Genomic DNA, 7,957 nt, shown 5'->3' with positions numbered 1-7,957 from the left:
ACCAAACAATGTAGTTGATAGCCCTGCAGGGCTAAAGGATAAAACTAACGTATCTAATTCTACATTGCAGGGTACAACTCCAGAGAAGGTGGCTACTCCAGACAGGAATAAGAATGCTCCAAAGCTAATTATCAAACTTCCATTCCCCAATCGTCAATTGAAGACAAACTTGGATAAGCAGTTTGGTAAGTTCCTGGAGGTGGTAAAAGATTTGAAGGTAACAGTTTCCTTTACTGAATTGATCACACAAATCCCCTCGTATGCAAAATTTATAAAAGAAATATTGACGAGAAAAAGGTCTATTAGTGAGGTAGAGACAGTAGCTTTCACTGCAGAGTGTAGTGTCGTACTTCAAAATAAGTCTCCACCTAAATTAAAAGATCCGGGTAGTTTTTCTATCCCTTGTCATATTGGCAATCTCTTGATTGATAATGTATTATGTGATTTGGGTGCTAGTGTTAGCGTCATGCCATTATCTGTGTGCTCTAAGTTGAATATGGGTAAATTAAAAGCTACCAATATAACTCTACAAATGGCCAACCGTTCTTTCAAATACCCCTTAGGTGTTTTAGAGGATGTCCCCGTTAGAGTAGGTAAATTTTATATACCTGTAGATTTTGTTGTTCTTGATATGGCTGAGGATATGCAAACCCCAATTATTTTGGGTAGACTATTCCTTAACACTGCAGGAGCAGTCATAGATATAAGAAGTGGTAAGTTAACACTATCAGTAGGGGATGATAAAGTTGTTTTTAATCTGAATAATTCCCCTAAAAGCTCCATGACTGAGGAGAAATGTTTCAGTGTTAATGTGGTTGTAAATTATCCTAACAAGCCCCAAGCTCTTGAAAAAGATCCCTTGGAGGCGGTATCTTGTGTTGCATCCTTTTCAGATGAGATAGACAAATGGCAGAAGGAAGTCGATGCAATAGAAAGAGCACTCTACAATGTTGGTCTTGGTTTCGAGGATGAACAGTTGGAACCGATCGAGCAAGTTGTGCGAATCGAGCCTACGATAAGTGTTCCGCCAGATCGAGTTGCAAGTGTTGAACACAATGACAATTTAAAGCAACATTCGATCGAAGAAGGGTTTTTAGTGCGTAGCATTGAAGATCCCTCAGTCCAAGTCAAGGAGGATCCACCGGATAAGGTGATTTGGCGTCCCACAGGGTATGTCAGGAAGCCGCATAGCAGCCTAAACACCGCAAGACCTGGTGAGAAATCACCCGATCAAGCGTTAGGCCAAGGTTCCTAGAAATTGTACTTGGTAAGAAGGTCGTGTGGGACCTAGATAAACCAGCGCTTTGCGGGAGGCAACCCGTATTTTTAATGTTTTTTAGACTAGTTTTTCTTTTCTTTTTCTTATGAGACAAGAGATGAGAGAATCTAATGAGTTCTATGAGTGTTTGTACAGGTTTGGAGGAAAAGAGTTAGCCAGATTTTGGAGAAAAGAAGAAAATTAATGTTTCGCCGATTTAGTCTCGGGCCCGACCGGGCGAAGCTCGCCCGATCGGGCGTGAGAGTAAGGATCTAAAAACAAGTAATTTCGCCCGACCGGGCAAGTGGCACCCGATTGGGCGCGAAATTCGTCGTATACGGACTAATTTGTCTGCCCGATCAGGCAAGCCTCGCCCGATCGGGCGCGAGAAGGGCGAAATTTTTGGCCTACAAATCGCCCGATCGGGCGAAGGGCGCCCGACCGGGCGCGAGAAGATCCAAAAATGAGCCGATAGATCGCCCGATCAGGCGAATGGCGCCCGACCGGGCGCGAGAATTGGAGATAATCGAAGAAATAGATCGCCCGACCGGGCGATCTGCCGCCCGACCGGGCGCGAGTTACAGTATAAAATTTATTCAGATCACCCGGCCGGGCGAGCTGGGACCCGACCGGGCGCGAGCCTTATACGGGATTTTTCCTTCTTCTTTCTTCACCATTTCTCATTATTTCGTCTTCCTCCATAACTTTCTCTCTCTAAAACTCAAATTCTCTCTACCTTCTCTCTAAGATTTCTCCTCCATTTCTTACCCAAATTCAAAACTCTTTACATATTTGTGATCCTCTCTTCATCCTCTTCACTTTCGCATAAAAATTTTTCAATTTTAATTCAATAAATTTTCAAACCCATTTCTTCAACATGGCTTCAAAGAGGGCTAGGTCCATTTTTGGTAGGAGCTCCAGTTCGAGGGAGGAATACGACCTGGACTTACAACTCCCGTACTGGCCGACGATCCAGATTGTGAGCCGAGAACAAAAGGAACGGCTAGAGCATTTGGTCGGTCGTGAGGTAATTCCTTCTCGGTGGTTACACCGCCCTACCCTAGAATCATTTGGTTTGTATGATTTTGTTAAACGATTTTTGAATGACATTGGCATGAGAAAATTTGTTGACATGTGATTAGGGGATTTTGCTCCCACCAATCGGAATGCGCCACGTGGGCCAATCGGGTCCTGCCAAGTGTCCCCCAGTTGGAACTGTCAGGGCTTGCCACGTGGCACGCGCTTATTCGTCCACCTTGGACCTATTATGTCATGACACATGGCATACTCCATGCCTAATAGAGAAACCGGCCACCCAGGCCCAACTTCCGAGGTAAGCCCAATCAGCCCTAGGTTAACCTAAACCTAGGATTGGCACGTTTCCCAAGGTTATAAATACCTCCCTTAATCCTCATTAAGGGGGGATTACAGAGATTACATTGATTACAGAGTTACAGGCTGATTACGCTAAAAACTCACACTAAACACTCTCACCTAGAAAGACCCAATCACTTTAATTTCCGCATTAATTACTCCTTAATCAAGTACTAACTTGACCGTTGGAGGCGGAGCTCCCACCACCAGGAGTCTCCGTTGTTTTGCAGGTACAGGCGTCCGGTTCCAGTCTCGGAATTGTAACTCTCCCGCAGGACATCAGAAAACCCCGAAACAACATGCACTATCCTACATACCGAGAACTTACTTGTGAATTCCTGTCCACTTTTCATGTTGTTAGTAGTAGAAATGGGCCGAATTTATTTTTCAGGTTAAACAATAGAAATATTAGTTTAACTTTTGTAAAATTTTTGAATTAAATTCTGAATTATCTCACCAGTGGCATGCGGACTATAAAATGGGTGACTTATATTATGCTTTGACTGGTTTACCTTCCCCCGACCCCCAACATGCTAGTACCAAACCTATTCACCACCCTGTCCCAAAAATCTGGCAAAGATTTGCGGGTTTGTGTTTTTTAGGTAGGGCCGAGCCTCATAACGCTCAAACTAACGAACTAGCTGTCATAGGACATTATGTGTACGGGTACGTGAAATTGAACATAGGTAGGTTTATAGTTCAAAATTTGAGTAGGCATGCCACAGCCAGCACCACTTCCAAGTCCCCTATCCGTTTAGGTGGCCTTATCACTCGAATAGCGGTGAAAAAGGTCGGTTTTGTAGTAGACGGACCCCACCAGCTGACCAACTATGGACCAGATACCTACATGACTACTAGGTATTTTGAGGATGTGGTGTGGGTTAGGCCAGATAGCGAGCAGACACCCTTTTGGTGTATTCGGACTGGGAACAAGCAACCTTTGCCCATTTTTCCCCTACCCAGTCCAGACTTGACCGCCTTTCCCCCAGGGCAACTTTCTTACACTTATGATGCTTTAGTTGCCAATGCTAGGGGGCAGGCACCACCACCACCAGTTCCACCACCCCAGCCTCAGCCCGTGGTGGCTTTCTCTCCACCTCGTATGTCCCATTCTATCCCTCATGTTGACTCTGACCCAGTTTGGGATCTTCAGAGTATAGGTCAGGCCCTAGGACGTATCGAGCATTCACATACTGACCTTAGGAGGATGGTAGGCTCCTTAGACCAGAGGTTAGGGTACCTAGAGAGAAACCAGGGTAGAGCTCTCTACCCTATGTACGATGATTACGCTCGTCGGGGCAACATTCCCGACGACGCTATTCACCCTGACTGGTTTCAGCCTCCACCCCAGGGATATGATAGGGATCCCACTGCCCGTGGTATTTACACTGACTATTCTTCTTTCTTTGGGTACGGGCAGGACATTCCTTTCGGGGGACCGGCGGGGGGAGTTTTCACGCTGATTATTTTGGTGGTAACTCTTCTGGTGCAGGTGGTGCAGGTGGCAGTGGAGGTGCGGGTCTCGGCTCGATGGATGAGGATTATGAGGACTAGCTATGCTGGGCTAGTTTCCGAGCCAGTGAGGACATTGTCTGATTCTGGCTTAGGGGAGATTTTGGTTTGGTATTTTTCTTTCTCTTTTCTTTTATTTTTGGTGTGTTTTCTTAGGTTAGATTTCTCTATTTCTAGGTTAGTTTTATTGCTTTCTTATTTATATAAAAATAAAAAAAAAATTGAAAATAAAAAAATCAAAAAATACGTTCCAATGAATTATAAATTATGCTTCCCTGTGCCCCTTACTTGAGAAAATTGTTTTGATTCTTGGTATTTGATGATAGGCATTGTGGATTAGTTGATCATGATTTGATGTTTGATTGCCTTGAAACTTTAACATGCGTCAATTTTGTCCAACTACTTGTGAATATAGTGCTTGACTAGTTGATTTGGTAAGGAATGTGTGACAGTTCCATAGTTCCTGGTATGTCAATGATTTTGAGTATTGGTTTACAACTATTAGTAATATTTATATGATTCATTATTATGCACATTGTGGAGGACGAAAGCATTTGTTCTTTTAGGTAGCCTCCAGATATTGTAGATACATTTGTTCCCTTCTTGCTACCCATGTTGTTGCCTTGACCTTTTGTTTATTAGCCGCATTACAAGCCTATTTTTCCCCATTGGTTACTAGTCCCAAGCTTGGCTTGGGGGAACTATTAGTAAGTGAGGTGAGGGAGTTTGTAGTGTGCTTATTGTTTGCACAATTTGGGTGGGGCTTTTGAGAAGTCGTTTTGTTGTTATTCATGTTTATTTTTGATGAGTTTGAGAGTTATATTTTCTTGAAAAATAAAACAGGATATTATCAGAAAAAAAAAAAGAAGTTCAAGAAAAAAAATGTGAAAAAATAAGTGAACTTCAATAGAAAAAATGTTCAAATGATCTAGTTGGAGGTTGATCAAAAGAAAAAATTTGAGCCTCAATGGAAAAAAATTCAAGTTTAGAAAATAAGTTTGTTTATTTACTCTACTTCTTCATTATTATATCTTATGAGTGAAATTGTAAGAGTTGGGTTTATTTATTATGATTGGAGTTTATTTGGTTGATGTTAGTGTTGGTTATGTAGGAGATGTTGATCACTATTTATTTTGATCATGGGTTTTATTAGGATATGGCTCCTTTAAGCATAGCTTTTCTCTCACTTATTCCAAAATTTATCCTACCCTTTACCCTAGCCTTACATTACAAGCTTTAAAGACCTTCCGACCTTTGTGCATAGAATTGTATGAATGTGAAAGTGTTGTTTATCAATGCAAGTTATGACTTGACATATTTCGAGTCGACTAGTAAGTTGAGCGTTCATTGTTTTATACACACGAGAGTGTGAGTTGGGAGGGCATTGTTCACATAAAGGGGTTGGATGGAGAGCAATCGAGTACATCTTTTACTCGCCACAAAAATGAGAGTTGAGTGTGTGAGCACTAGTCTTAAATTCTATATGCTCTTGTGGTTTGCTCTACTTGACAATTGTTAGGAAAGAAAGGTAATTGGATGGATTCGATTGGTTGACTCTGAAGCATGTTTATTTGATTTACCCTGGATCGTTTGTGCTTGATTTTTACTTTAGGGGTGAAGCATATTTATTGATTCATTGATGAGATCTTTGCTTAGGGACAAGCAAAGGTTTGGCTTGGGGGAGTTTGATGTGTCTATTTTATATAGTATTTTACCCCCGTCCCTTGGTCATAATTAGTAGTGTTTTTGGCTCTTTAGAGCTACTTTTATTACTAATTGGTGTTTTCTAGTGTTTTCGTAGATTTGGTTGACTTTTGCAGGGATTTATGCTTTTAGAGTATTTTCCCGAGTTATTTTGGAGCAATCACGAGCATTAGAGAAGCACGACCAAAGTTTATAGCCCAGGGCCGGTTAGAGCCATCGAACCGGTGATTAAGGGCTCGGTATAGGTGATACCGGGGCATTTGGACCGAGTATTCAAGACCCAAAGAGGAAACCCAGATTGGCCTGAAGAATTGGAGCCCAATCAAAGTCCAAACAGTGGCCCAATTGAGCCGCCCGGCCAAAGAGGCTGGCGCCCGGAGGCGCGCCCGGTCGGGCGGGAGAAGCTTAGGCTAGCGCCCGGCGACGCGCCCTGCCGGGCGCGAGATTAGTATTAGGGAGCAAAAAAGCGCGCCCGATCAGGCAGTGCCTCGCCCGATCGGGCGCGTGTATTTCTTAGTAGACGATTAACGTCGTTTTAATTTGTTTTAGTTTAGGATTTTGTACGGAGTATAAATACTCCTCCGTAATACGATTTTAGTATCTCTTCTTCTCTCTTTTCACTCTTTCTTGACTCTCTTAATTAATCTCTTAGAATTCTCTCTCTCAACTCTTGTTCTTGATTATTTCCATTAATTCCAGATTTATTTTGGTAACGATTCCTCTTCTCTTAATCTTAGTTATTTATTTTATTCCTTTAATCATGTCTTATTTTATTGATTTGATTAGTTTAGTTTTTACCATGTGTGAGTAGTTTTATTTCTAGGGTTTATGGGGATCCATAAATAATATGAAGGGGTAATTTATTGTTGTTAATTATCAATGCTAGATTAATTTCCTATTGATTGGTTTAATGCTCTGTGACTAGATTTGCGCAGATCTTTTATGCATGAGTTTGACAATATTGATTCGAGATTCGACAGATGAGAATTGATGTTTAGGTCTAGTTTCAATAGGCAGGTTAATTTATAAATGGTTAGATCGAGATTCGAAAGATGAGATTTAATACCGGTAAATTAATTGTGTGATTATAATACGTAGCGAAAGCCCTTTATAATCTGATTAATATATGCGTTGGTGAGTGATTATTATATTCTACTCTGGAATATTATTTATTGGTGAACCTAAGCCCTAGATCCTTTTATATATTGTTTTCTCCCTATTCTCAATCTTAGTAGTTTAGTTACTTATTCGAATATAAATATTGGTTACTTGGATAATTTAGATTATATTAATTAATTAGGAGTAAAAAGACTTGTTTCCCTGTGGAGATCGACCCTACTTCCCTACCTACTTTAATTAGAGGACTTAGGTAATTACTTTTGATTTGGGGATACGACTTTACCCTGTTAGTGAGGCAGAGTGATTTGTCTTCCGGGATGTCCTTTGCGACTCCGGAGCTCCATTGCTTCTTTCTCGGACCCTCCTCTGAGAATCTTCTACCCCTCCTACGTTTGTATAGTATCTTGCGCTGTTCATGCGAATAGAAATCCAGTTCAAAGTCCGACGATTCCTGGCTGGAGGTAAGTTCGATCCTTCCTAGGTTCAGGAGATGCTCCATTGAGTCTGAAGAGATGGAGGAAGGGGCAATGTTGAACGATTCCACAGAGATTGGAGAGTTTGGAGGGCTTACATCTCCCTTCACCAGTGGGAGGGAGAACTTTGAAGAACTAGAAGAAGCCGGCTGCATGGGTCCTTTCAGTTTAAGCCAGTTGTGAGCCGGGTTTTCAGAAGGGGAATTTGCGCAGAATAGCTTACGAGTAAAGTTGGATTCTGCTATCAGAGAGTTGAGTGAAGTGTAGCCATGCGATACTTGTGAAGCACGGAAGGCTGCAATCTCTTCTTTGTTCGCCATAAAGAGGGGGAATACGAACTCGAGTTCTCTAATGAGGGGGTTAGAAAGGATATTTTTTGGTCGAAAGGGGTCAAGGAGAGGGTTGAGAGTATACACTCTATCAGTGGACAGAAGAGAAACTTTATAGTCCCTATCAATTTCCATTTTTGAAGTAGACATAGTGAAGGGGGAGTTGACAGTTGGCTGTTTGGTTGAAA

This window comes from Chenopodium quinoa, unplaced genomic scaffold (assembly GCF_001683475.1).
Source record: "Chenopodium quinoa cultivar QQ74 unplaced genomic scaffold, ASM168347v1, whole genome shotgun sequence".
In the NCBI taxonomy this organism is placed as follows: Eukaryota; Viridiplantae; Streptophyta; class Magnoliopsida; order Caryophyllales; family Amaranthaceae; genus Chenopodium; species Chenopodium quinoa.
Note: the sequence above shows the minus strand (reverse complement) of the source record.